This window comes from Xyrauchen texanus, chromosome 31 (genome assembly GCF_025860055.1).
Source record: "Xyrauchen texanus isolate HMW12.3.18 chromosome 31, RBS_HiC_50CHRs, whole genome shotgun sequence".
In the NCBI taxonomy this organism is placed as follows: domain Eukaryota; kingdom Metazoa; phylum Chordata; class Actinopteri; order Cypriniformes; family Catostomidae; genus Xyrauchen; species Xyrauchen texanus.
In genome coordinates this window covers 30137271-30151120 of record NC_068306.1, presented here as the reverse complement: position 1 = coordinate 30151120, position 13850 = coordinate 30137271, and the positions used below count along the sequence as shown (strand labels likewise).

At 36.7% G+C, this 13850-nt stretch overlaps 1 pseudogene; it reads left to right on the top strand.

The window, feature by feature from the left end:
• Positions 1–5678, top strand: part of LOC127624917 (rab proteins geranylgeranyltransferase component A 2-like) — a 119149-nt pseudogene extending 113471 nt beyond the window's left edge.
• Positions 5679–13850: the final 8172 nt, after the last annotated feature.

Here is a 13850-nt window from a genome sequence, read left to right as displayed (position 1 = left end):
CATGAGCGATGCACTCTTTGTACTGGAAACATAAATCAGGTCTCTTTTTGAAAGTCTGCTTATGTTTTTTTGTCTTAATGTTCATTATTTAATAAGTATATCACTGTGCCTGTTATATTCTCATGGCATTATTAATAGCAGCGAGTGCCAGCAATTCATTTGCACTTGTAGTAAAATCCCATAAACTCATTACATGCAATATTTTACTTTAAACAAACAAATTGCAGAACCACACTGCTTTTTTAATTGCAAGGATAATATAACAAAGTATTGCAATAATTTAAATAAAGACCGTGAGGCAGTGCTTTCTTATATATAATTTTTTATATTATGCATCATATTTTATAATATAGGCCTACCTATATTAGGTACACTCTGTGTGGAGTGGTGTAGTGGGCTAAAGCACATAACTGGTAATCAGAAGGTTGCTGGTTCAATCCCCACAGACACCACCATTGTGTCCTTGAGCAAGACACTTAACTCCAGGTTGCTCCAGGGGGATTGTCCCTGTAATAAGTGCACTGTAAGTCGCTTTGGATAAAAGCGTCTGCCAAATGTATAAATGTAAATGTACTTGTTATTCTTAACGTACATTATTCCGTGTGTATTTATATCACTGTACCTTTTGTTACATTATGTAACTGTAGCCAGCTGGTACGTGATAGCTGTGCAGTGTGTAAATATTCAGCAGCGCTCTTTACTCATCTCACTTGCATAAAAAACACAGATTAAATACTCTTCAAAATGCATCAACACTATGGAAAGAACATAATGAACCAGTTATGCTAAATTAGGTAAATAAATGCTTTAACAGCATTCAATCTCTAACAGCTGAAAATGCAGACAGGAGACTGGTACAAATATTTGTAGAACAGCAACAGCGCTGCCTACTATACAGGGGTGAAATAGTTTTTAATTAAATTTTTTTACAGACTCGCTATTAAAAGACCGTCACTGATATGGTGTGAACAGGCCTTAAAGTAATCCATAAGGCTCCAGTTGTTTAGTCAATGTCTTCTGAAGCAATCCAATCGGTTTTGCTCGTGCAATGATCGTGCCTGGAGAGAAATGGCAAGATGTTCAGTGAAAGCTTTTGTTATATTTTCGATTGATTCAGAAGACATTGGTTAATACACTTGTGTCGTATGGATTATTTTTTGATGCCTTTTTGTGATATTTGGACCTTCAGATTTCTGCCAATTATTCACTTGCATTGTGAGGACCAACAGAGCTTAGATATTCTTCTAAAAAGATTTAATTGTGTTCTAGGATGGGATCTGGGTAGGCATGAGGATGAGAAAATAAGAGAATGTTAATTTTTGGGTGAACTATCCCTTTAATCAATGTTAATTGCTTCTGTTGATGTTATCAGCCCTCGTTATTTCAACTTCAAAAATAATGACTGAATTTACACATCATCCTGTTCAAATGTGTACATCCCCTTGGTTCTTAATATGGTGCATTGCTTCCTTGATGATCAATTACTATTTGTATCTTTTGTGATAGTTGAGCCTCTGCTTTGTTATATTTTTCCATCAGTTGACATATTGTCAATCTTATGTGCATGGCTCTTTTTCAGGCTCTTCAGTCTGTAACAGAAGAGATGATGTGGTGTTGTGGATGTTCAGTTAAAGGCTTCAGCATTGTGTGTATCGGTGACCCAGCAGCATTCATAGGAAAGGGTGTTTTTGAAGCAGCGTTAAACATTGATGCCACCCTACCTCTCCCCCTTTCCAAATTAAGCAAATCACTGGGCCACTCCGGGCAGGAAAAGGAACACGTGTCATAATTGTGTGACATTTGGGTAATGACCGTTCTGACATTTCAGACTGACACCTTCTCTCTCTCTCGTGCTTTTCTAGCCTTTCTTTTCCCACCTTTTTGCAGCAGAGGCTTGTGTATTTAAAGGGTAATGATACAGACTGACAGCTTTACGCTTTAAATGAACCAGTGCCACACACACACACACACACACACACACACGCTCAACCTTCTCTCTCCTCTGTAGGACCATAGAGCCGATTTAGCCTGCGATGTCATCAAAGTAGAGGAAAAGTAGATAAGTTAAACCATGTCATGAAGCCACTAATAAAATATTAACAATGACTGATCTCATGATAAATCAATGTAGATCTTTGAAATGGGACTTAGTTTCCTTTTCTGTGACACTGTCGATTACCACGGAAAATTATTTAACTTATCCAATGCCATTACATTTATGTGAAGTGGTAAGTTGGGATGGTTCATTTAAGTGAGCTGGTTAAAACAAATGATTTACCAATTCACTTAAATGTGGCTTTGGGAAGTCCAATTAATGTTAGTGAATTACTTTGTTTAGATGGTTCATGTATGTGAACCATCTAAAACAAATTATTCACAGATTCACTTTATGATCAAATAAACATAGCTCGCCCCCAATCTCATGCTATTGGAGGGGCACATGTTGCTGTTGTATTTAACCAATTTAACTGGGTTTTAAGGAACAATGTAGCTTCTTGTATATTCCTTACAAATGTGATAACTTAAAATAAAGAAGATCTATTTAAAACACCTGATAGGTCAGTGTTTGTATGTAGCACCTGTGGCCAATGTCTCTCCCCAGGTCAGGCCAGCCAGTGACCCCAAAAAGCTGTTTTTATGTAAAGAAACAAACAAATGTGGTTGGTTGCTTTACATGTCGGTCCGATGGTCGTTTCCTGTCTATAGAGGGTAGTTCTTAGCCAGAATTAGTTACAAACTGGACAACACTTGCTGCAGCTGACCCGATATCAGACTACTGTTGTTTTTTCACTGTCTTTGGTGCTGAAATCCTGACTTGCATATAAATACAAACACTTGTAATCTTACTGAGGGTCTGACCTAAAATGGTAGGCTCCAACAAATGTCAAATGTGTTAAAATGTGAAAAATGATAGAACTTCTAACCACAAATGAAAATTTCTAGGTGTTCCACTGGCATCTGTCCATGCAAAAGAAGCTGCAGCAGATTTTACCATTTTAAACTTCTTTTGCAGAGGTTTGTGTATTTTCCCCACATAGTCTGTAAAGAAAAAAAAGAGCACAGATTCCATGTGGGCCGAATAATTACCTTACAAATATGTGATTTGGGTTGGATTTGACTTAATATTTGTTGGAATTGTCTGAGAGAGTGTCAAGGGTAAGACATCTGAAATGCAAACTGTTCTTGTGTCCATACTTTGAAAGACAGAATTGGAAATACAATTAAATGATTTGTGTTTAGGTGTAGAAGAGAGAAGCAAACCAACAGTGCTGTGGGTGAGGTACTTCAACATGAGGGACACGTCAGCTCTGGATGGCAGCAGCTACAGTCTGCCGAGTAATGTTCATGTGTGCACTGGTCCTGATGCCAGCCTGGGCAGTGACCACTCCATCAAACTGGTGAGTCCAGCAGAGGGAGGCAGACACTACCAATCAAGTCAAGTCATTTTTATTTGTATAGTGCTTTTCACAACACAGATCGTTTCAAAGCAGCTTTACAGAAAATCATGCATTAACAGAAATTATGCTGTAATGCCTTAAATTCTTTATTGTGTGGTTTAAATGAATAACGTGATTTGAAAATTTTTCTTGTATCTTGTTGTGGGCTGTATTGTGGTTATTTTATTGATTTTCAAAATTAAAAAGGAATAGCTAAATACTAAAATATAACTTTTATTAATTTTATTAAATTTATTAAAGAAGTAAAACATTTCATAATAAAATGTATTTGTCATTAATAAACTGCTTTCATCTTTAATTGTGGTTACTTTGATCAGTAACTCCTCTGTAAAGATAACAATATAACTGAAAATCAGAACTTTTTGTCTGCCCATGTTGTCCAGGAAGTGAATATATATATATAATTTTTATATTTTGTTTAAGAAATCCTCACTTTGAAAGTATATATATATATATACTTTCAAAGTGAGGATTTCTTAAATAAATTATGACATAAATAGTCATTAGAAAATAATAATTTTCATTAATCTATTAACATCATACAATAGTCCAGTAAACGTCTAGGTTAAGGATGTAACCTCCGTTCCCTGATGGAGGGAACGAGACATTGTGTCGAAGAAGCGACACTAGGGGTCTTTCTTGAGCACCAAATATACCTCTGATCTATGAAAAAAGGCCAATGAGAAGTTGGCAGACAGTATTTGCATGTTCCGCCCCCGGACATACGGGTATAAAGGCAGAGGAATGCGTCTGTTTCATTCAGGATTTTTCTTCGGAGCCGATGGTTGTGTATGCAGTCAGCTGCGAGTTACACACCGTTCCTGTTCCTCTGACGCTGCCTGCTGTTGGATCTACGGCACACTACAGCGGCTTTCTCCTTCTCTGCACGGCAGTGCAGTTTGCCCCTGGGCGCTTCGACAGCGCAGTTAAAAGAGTTGATTTCTCTAAAAGGGTTAGTTTCTCTTAAAGAGCAAATGCACAGCTGGCGTTGAAAGTCCTTTTCAGGACGCGTCTTTTTAAAGACGTCTTTCCGCCTCTGTATAGTTTCTGGATGCGTTTGATTTCTCCCCACCTCTGACGGTCCTAAAAGCTGCCTTGCGATTACATGCAGGCAGCGTTTTTATGAATGTTTATGTTCTCAGTGCAAGAAAATAGCCATGGCAGCATTGTGGTCACGGCTTTCTTTTGTCATGAGAGAAAGCCACTTCAGCCTCCCCCCGCGCCTCGCCTCCTTCCTACGGGATAGTTCTGAAGCCATAAGAAAGCTTTGTGTGAGGACCAAATATTTTGTCACTATATTAGTTAATTAAGTTAAGGTTTGCAGAAGTTGTGAACTTATTTTCACATACAGTACTGTGCAAAAATCTCAGGCACATAAGAGGTTTCACAATAGCATTTGTCTTAAGATGGTTATTTATATCTTCAGCTTTAGTGTTTCAATAGGAAATATAAATATTAGACTCCCAAAGATTTCTTTTGCAAATAGAAAAGATTAGAATAGAAGAACAGGGAGCCCTGCAACAGATGTCATGGCCCTCATAAAGCCCCCCACTGAACATCATGCCAGTCTGAGATTACATATAGAGACAGAAGAAATTGAGACAGCCTAAATAGATAGAAGAACTGTGGCGAATTCTCCAAGAAGCTTGGAACATCCTCTCTGCCAACAACCAAGAAAAACTGTGTACAGGTATACCTAGGAGAATTGGTGCAATTTTAAAGTCAAAGGTGGTCACACTGAATATTGATTTGGCTTTTTTATGTTTACTGGACTTTGTATGATGTTAACTGATAAATGAAAACTATGTCATTATTTTTGTAGACATCCTCACAATGCAACATTTTTCACAAGTGCCAAAAATGTTACACAGTACTGTATATGATCAACAACATTTCAGCCTGTGCTGCCCAAAACGTTGCATTCTCACTTCTCTAATATTCAAATATGGTGTGTTTATTGCCAGGCTGAATCAGTGTTTCATCATCTCCTGCCCAATGAGGAGTTCTGCCCACCTGCACCCAACCCTGAGGACATCATCTACGACGGTGATGGTTCACAGGCAAAGGGGGTGGGGTTTGGCGACACTAATAGCACAGACAGAGACACAAGAAGGTGTCGCCCAGGAGAATAACCCATCAGCAGAAAGCTCTGAGGCTTCAGAGAATATAGACAGTGTTATCCTGGAGACAACCACTCAGACCAAACCCACTGATGAATAGATCCCTTAGAGATGGTTCCTCACTTCTAAATAATCACTGTTACTCTGTTTCTCTGTTATCTATTTGTGTGAATGCCTATGGAGGAGAACATATGGCTTCCCTCATACAATGTCATTATGTTCTGCTTAAAATCCATGGCTTCTTGGATTGGACCAGTGTGCTGCAATGCCAAAATCTCTTTCCAGTTAAAAATGTGAGCCTTTTCACACTCAAAGCCTTAAAAGTTTTAGTTTGGCTCATCACTGTAATGTTTAGCGTTACAAATTGTTCACTTTTTCTAAAGAAGATGTTTAGAGATAAGAAGAGATTGTCTGATGGTTATGTAAAGCGTGCAAGCACAGTTTGTTTATGTTTACAAGACGTACAGGGGCAGGTAAATCTGAAAATTATAAAAGAACACCATTTTATTTTTCTATGAAAATGTTTCAGACACTTTGTTCTTAATAGATCACACAACAGCATATTTACCTTTACTATTTAAATAAAATCATTCAAAAAGTTATTATTGATTTTTGAGGGATTTTGTTTCTGTTCTAAATATGTTTATTTCGTTTCTCATCATCTGTGCGTTATTGGGAGCAGCGAGTGAATTATTATTATAATATTTATAAATATACAGTATATAGTAATATAATAATTACTATGATGCAGAACTATTTGATTTCTCCATTTCTTAGCATTTAGTTAACTATTATTTTCATGTAAAATAAATAAAGTAATAATTTATGGCATGTATTATTATGCAACAATCTAGGATGACCATCAATCCATTTGTTTTTTTTACCTGAACAAAGCGAACAAAGATGTGTAGAGCAACCTCTGTATGTGACTGGTAAAGCTGGAATTTGCATGTCCACCCAGGTGAGGGGAGATACAAGCCCTGAGTCCCTAGGATCTTTAGGGAAGTAGGCTACACCTGGCTACAGCAGGACAGAAAAGTGTGAAGTATAGTTTAAAAAAGATTTTTTAATGGCGTCTGATCTTTTTTGTTTTTATTTTATACTGTTGTATTTTATTTTATGGCCATTATTAACTGTTTTAATGTTACTATTCATTAAATGTATAAAATAAATGTAATATATTTAATTAAACTTAAATTAATTAGTAGCTTCCCCAACACTGCTCATCTGGCTGTGATGCACATGCCTCAGTTCTGGCGTGTTTCAAATGCTAATGCGATTACGTCACACACGCATACCGTTGCAGAAAGGAAGCATGAAAAAGTACTTAATATTTATCTTTTCTGCACCAAAAGTGATCGTGTCACTTTAGAAGATATTTCTGTAACAGCTGGTGTCGTATGTATGACATTTACGCTGACTGAGATTTTCGATCTTCAAATGTGAAATCAACATCCACTTGCTTTTTAAGGACCTACTGAGCCAAGATATTTTTCTAATTTTCTTCAAATGTTTTCTGGTGAAGATAGAAAGTCCTACGCACCTGTGATATCATGAGGGTGAGTAAATAATTAGAGAATTTTCATTTTTGGTGAACTATCCCTATAAAGGAATAATTCGTCCAAAAATATCGATTTTAACATTATGCCTGACATCTTTTATGTTAAACGTAAGACATCTGTGTCTAGAACAACATGTGAGAACAATGATTACAGAATTTTCATTTTTGAGTGAACTATCCTTCATTAAAGCTGAATGACTTTGGTCACATGGAATACTTATATACTCTGACGACTTACCTGCTAACAATATGTATTTCATATCTCCGTTTTAATGCTGTCAGTCATTTCGGGTCCTAACAAAACAGTTCTCTGTCATGTCACATCCTTAGGTATTTCAGAAATGTATTGAAGCTGTATCATCAAAAAATTGTTGCAGACATTAAGTATTTTGGTGTTACATCTAGTTTATATGTTTAAACCTGTGCTGAATGCATCACCTGATCCAGCTTTTTATGCATCCACAGTTCCGAACATCAGTATTATCCCACAAAGGCCAAATGCAGTAACTACATTTTTTTTTTTTTTGTCAAAAATGATTCATGATTGAAATCTGGTCTCTTAAGTTTGAATTTGCTTACTGTCATTTGAACTGCACTTGATGAAGAATGTACTTTTCAGCCATTAATAAAGTACATTCTTTAGATAAGTACTTCTTAGATATGCAGTATTATTGTAGTAGTATGAATACATTCCTGTGCATACTTAATTAGAAATTGTGGACATTATGTGACCCAAATATATGTATAAGTAACAACAACATTAAAAATCATTTACTCTAATTTTGTTGAATAATTTACGCTGATTTTGTTCAACAAGTACAATTTAACAACCAGGAGCAACTTTCTCAACAAAAATTCATCATTTAAATTATGATATCTTCCCAACTCCCGTGGGATCAAAGGATAGCAAGGGTCCGCTGGTTGCACACTTCAGAATGTTTTTCTGAATTCTTTTGAACCGATCCTCTTTAATGGCTCAAACAAACCCATCCGTAAATAGTCTGAGGGATGCCCTTACAAAAAAAACTTGCCACAAATTGTTGCCAGCAGCGAAGAGCTGCAAACTTTTGGTAAATATTTGCGTCGAATCACAAGCTCATTTGAAAATAACGAGTGGCAAGTTTAGATTTTTTGTAAGGGTTGCTTTGTAGGAGAAAATCTGTGAGATTGGAACAATGTTGTTAACAAAATGGGAATATCTGTTATTAACAGCCACACTGTTTTTGTTGTTTTGTTCACGTCATGTCGGAATTACCCTGATTAAATGATTCCGAATTGAAAAAAGCACTCGCGTCTTTGTAAAACTTGTTATTGTATTATGTTATTATCATACTCGTTATTATATGTATTATGAAACTTCTGACTTGACAGTCGTGACGTCATGTAAAAAGAACCAATCTGGCAGCGGCCTCAACAGTTCAAGGTGGTGAACACATATTTCAGTTTGATATATCATTTTATTATGCCATTGATGCCTAAAAAATTTTTTTTGTTCTTACATATTTTTCAACAACAAACAGAGGTGAATTAATATTGTGATAAACAATTGGTTGTTATCAACAATGGTGTTTCGCTTTTATAAGTCACAAGGAACATACGAGGTCTGAGGACATGAACAGCTTTTATGTTTTTGGCCCCATTCTGAGTAAATTCTAGAGACTGTTGTGCATGAAAATCTCAGGAGATCAGCAGTTACAGAAATACTCAAACCAGCCCATCTGGCACCAACTCAACTCACTTTTAGTCACTATGCCATTACACAAGTGAAACGATGTGTGAAAAGCTTATGTGAGTGGTCCAGACATTGCAGCTATACATATAAATACAATAAGTATTAGTACACTCAACAGAATAACAATGTACAGAGTAACAATATAACAATGTACACAATAACAATATAGAGAATAACAATATAACACTATACAGAATAACAACACTATAAAGATTAACAATACACAGATGTTTACACGGTTTGCATGTTACACAATTCACATTACACAATATACAATACAATATAACTGAACAGTTAGAGACAATTGCACTGAATTGAATTAAATACAGTATACATAGTATACATACAGTGGGTACGGAAAGTATTCAGACCCCCTTAAATTTTTCACTCTTTGTTATATTGCAGCCATTTGCTAAAATCATTTAAGTTCATTTTGTTCCTCATTATTGTACACACAGCACCCCATATTGACAGAAAAACACAGAATTGTTGACATTTTTGCACATTTATTAAAAAAGAAAAACTGAAATATCACATGGTCAAGTACAGGGATATCCTGGACGAAAACCTTCTCCAGAGTGCTCTGGACCTCAGACTGGGCCTAAGGTTCACCTTCCAACAAGACAATGACCATAAGCACACCGCTAAAATAATGAAGGAGTGGCTTCACAACAACTCCGTGACTGTTCTTGAATGGCCCAGCCAGAGCCCTGACTTAAACCCAATTGAGCATCTCTGGAGAGACCTGAAAATGGCTGTCCACCAACGTTTACCATCCAACCTGACAGAACTGGAGAGGATCTGCAAGGAGGAATGGCAGAGGATACCCAAATCCAGATGTGAAAAACTTGTTGCATCTTTCCCAAAAAGACTCATGGCTGTATTAGATCAAAAGGGTGCTTCTACTAAATACTGAACAAAGGGTCTGAATACTTAGGACCATGTGATATTTCAGTTTTTCTTTTTTAATAAATGTGCAAAAATGTCAACAATTCTGTGTTTTCTGTCAATAAAAAATGAACTTAAATGATTTTAGCAAATGGCTGCAATATAACAAAGAGTGAAAAATTTAAGGGGGTCTGAATACTTTCCGTACCCACTGTATATGTGGCATATACTATTGTGTTGCCATTCATTCTCAGAAGTCGTAAAGGGGTAGATGTGATATACATCAATATATACATATTGAGTCCAGTGAAATCCAGTTTATTTAGTGTTGAGGTCCTAGATTATGGTGTTGTTAGCAGTTCAGCAGTCTGATGGCCTGAGGGAAAAAGCTGTCCGGGCTCTGATGCTGCGGTACTGTCTGCCAGATGGTAGCAGTGAGAGCAGCCCGTGGCTTGGATGACTGGGGTCTCTGATGATCCTCCGTGCTTTCCTTACACATTGCCTGGTATAGATGTCCTGGAGGGAGGGAAGCTCACCTCCAATGATGTGCTGGGATATTTGTACTAACCTCTGCAGTGCTTTGCGGTTGAGAGCAGTACTGTTCCCGTACCAGACGATGATGCAGCCAGTCAGAATGCTCTCCACAGTGCACGTGCAGAATGATCTGAGGTTGTTGTGACTCATCACAAACTTCCTCTATTGTATCAGGTAGAATAGCTGCTGGTGTGCCTTCTTCACTTTGGCCTCTATGTGGACGGACCATGTGAAGTCGTCAGAGATGTGAACTCAGAGGAATATGAAGCTGCAGACCCTTCCCACTGGTGCTCCATTGATAGTGATGAGGCTGTGTTCTTTGTCCAGTCTCCTGTAGTCCACCACAAGCTCAATGGTCTTGTTGATTTTGAGAGAGTGGTTTTCTCCAGGAACCAGTGTGTTAGGGAATGCACCGTCTCGCTGTAGGTCATCTCGTCGTCATCTTTGATCAGGCCTACCACCATCATGTCATCTGAGAGTACAGGAGTGGGCTGAGAATGCAGCTCTGTGGAGCTCCAGTGTTGAGGGTTATTGGAGTAGAGATGTTGCTACCTATTCTGAGCACCTGGCGTCTGCCTGACAGGAAGTCCAGGATCCAGCTGCACACTGAGCTGTTCAAGTCCAGAGCCCAGAGCTTAACGTCAAGCTTGGAGGGCACTATGGTGTTGAATGCTGAACTGTAGTCTATAAACAGCATTCTCACATGTGTTCCTTTTGTTCAGGTGGGAGAGAGCAGTATGTAGAGTGAAAGCAATGGCATCACCAACACTCATCCATGCGTTTATCTTATCAGCCAATCGTGTGGCAGTAGTACAATGCATAAAATCATGCAGATACGGGTCAGGAGCTTCAATTAATGTTCACGTTAATTTCAATTAATGTGCAAATTAATGTTCAACCATCAGAATGGGGGAAAAAGTGTGATCTCATTGATTTCGACTGCAAGCATGATTGTTGGTGCCAGATGGGCTGGTTTGAGTATTTCTGTAACTGCAGATCTCCTGAGATTTTCACACACAACAGTCTCTAGAATGTACTCTGAATGGTGCCAAAAACATCCAGTGAGTGGCAGTTCTGTGGATGGAAATGTCTTGGTCATGAGAGAGGCCAATAGAGAATGGTAAGACGGTTTAAACTGACAAAGTGTACTGTAACTTAGATTACCGGTCTGTAAAATTGTAGCATCATAGAAGAATAGCATCTCAGAATGATGCTGTTTTGGTGGCACGAGGGGGACCTAGACGATGTTGTGGATGATCAGTGTATATTTTTAATTAAATATGAAAAACTTTCCCCAGTTTCAGTGTTGGTGCAGTTAATGTGTTTTTAAATTGGATGGCAGTGTACATATAGCAGACGCACTTAAATTGATTTGCCAGATTTAAAAATATCTGTGATTTTAACTTATTTTGCATTGTCACTGATTCAAACTGATTTTCATGTGAAACTCAAATATAAGCTGAAATGAGCATTAGTGATGCATCTTAAGCAAAAAAACATGTGGTTTACCTGATATAGAGGAGAGATGATGAAACGTGGGCAGGATGGAGAGAAGTGCAGTTTGATGACATTTGGTTTGCACTGCCATGGCTGAACAGATGGCTCATGGCTGCAAGTGTGCAGTCGTCCCTCACAGCGCTTGCTGTCTTTGTTTCTGTGGAATTTGATATGGGCTTTGCCGAGGGTATTTACTCATTCTGGAGGTGGAAGAATTACTGCTGAACACATGGCCCAGGTTAGTCCCAGACCGGAGGAAGTGTGCTGATCCTCCTAGACTGCTGGGATTAAGCACACCCCTGACAAAACTGATGAGTGTTTAGAGTCGAGTCAAGAGTTATATGTGTCATATATTACACAGTCTTGTGTTTATTTTACACTTATGTGTTGTAGTTTGCATGGTTGTTAATTTCATGTGGGATTAGAATGCAGAGTGTGTGTATTTTGAACCAGCACCACCACAAATTATAAAGGTAAAAATAATAATAATAATAATATATATATATATATATATATATATATATATATATATATATATATATATATATATATATATATATACAGTATTTACTGGATTAGACCTTTTTGCCATTTCTGTTTAATCTAAATGTTTCTCATTTAACATTAAACTGTATTATCAGTTTATATTGATGGTTACATCCAGTTAATTTAATTTGGTCAAAAACTGCCTGATACAGTGGGGCATCCCTACAGATAATATTTGAATAATTTATTTTGACTTTAGTACAATAACAATATAAAATCTTATTATTTATATTGTCTTCATAATATCACACTTTAAAAAGTTTGAAAACTCCTGCTTTGTTGTTTGCAGTGTGTATTGTTGTACTTTGTACCAAGAACAACCATTTTCTGTAAACAATAACCATTAAACTTTTGGCCATAACAGAGTTGAACTACTTAGCTTGACAAGGCCAATGCAAGTGTAAACATAATTAAATACTGAGATAAATGTAAAAATGTATCTTTTGTGTCACAGCATTACAAAGTGGAACACGAGATAAATTCTACGATATATATATAATATAGTTCTGAGTATAGATACAGGTTTTCCTATTTGATTTGATTCTGATTTACAAGCTCTCGATTTGATTCCGATTTCAATTCGATTCTAAATCGATCATTATGGGTATATTCCAGTTACAATTTTGAAATATGAAAGAAAGCTCTCCCAGGTTATGCTGTTAAATACAGCGGACCTTCTTACTATGTACATTACAAAATAATACATTTACAAATTATATCGTTTTTCATGATTTTGGTCACATTTTAGTATTTTAAAAATGAACAAATTAATTTATTCCATCAATTAATATGATATTATATTGTATATATTATATTTTGCTACACGTTTGATATTCACATGCATAATTTGTACTATTTACAAGTATAAATTGACTTGAACACGCTAAAAAACGGCACTGTCTCTTTAACAAAACCGCCATTTCTGTATAGAGCATCTGTAAATGAGTGCATTTTAAGGAGAAAGACTCTCATTTTTTTTGATTATCTCATTTGTGCTATGCTTGATTAGAATTAAGTGTTTCCATTTGTGTTGTTTTTAATAACTGACAGTAAATAACAGAAAGAGTATTAAAAGAGACATTATTCAATGACAATTGGATTGCGTGGATCTCATCCTTAACACACATTACATAAAACGGAGCTGAACTTCTTCCCCACTATAGTACACAATCGCTGGTAAGTGAAATCTAAACATTTACCAGCCAGTGGCTAATCACAGATAGTTGCATAGTGCAAAATTTGGTTGCTAATGTGAGTGATTTCCTCTCGAGGTGTGCGCATAGAGTAAAAGATTGATTTTTGGATTAAAGAATTGAGATCTTTCAAATGAAGATTGTGATGCATAAGACAAATCTATATTTTTATCTAGTCCTAATGTTAGGGCTGTCAATCAATTACATTTTTTGATCAAATTAATTATATGACATTCTGATTAATTAATCACAATTAATAGCAAATATATAATATCAATATTTGTGAGAAAGGCCCCCAATTAACGATAATTCAATATAACA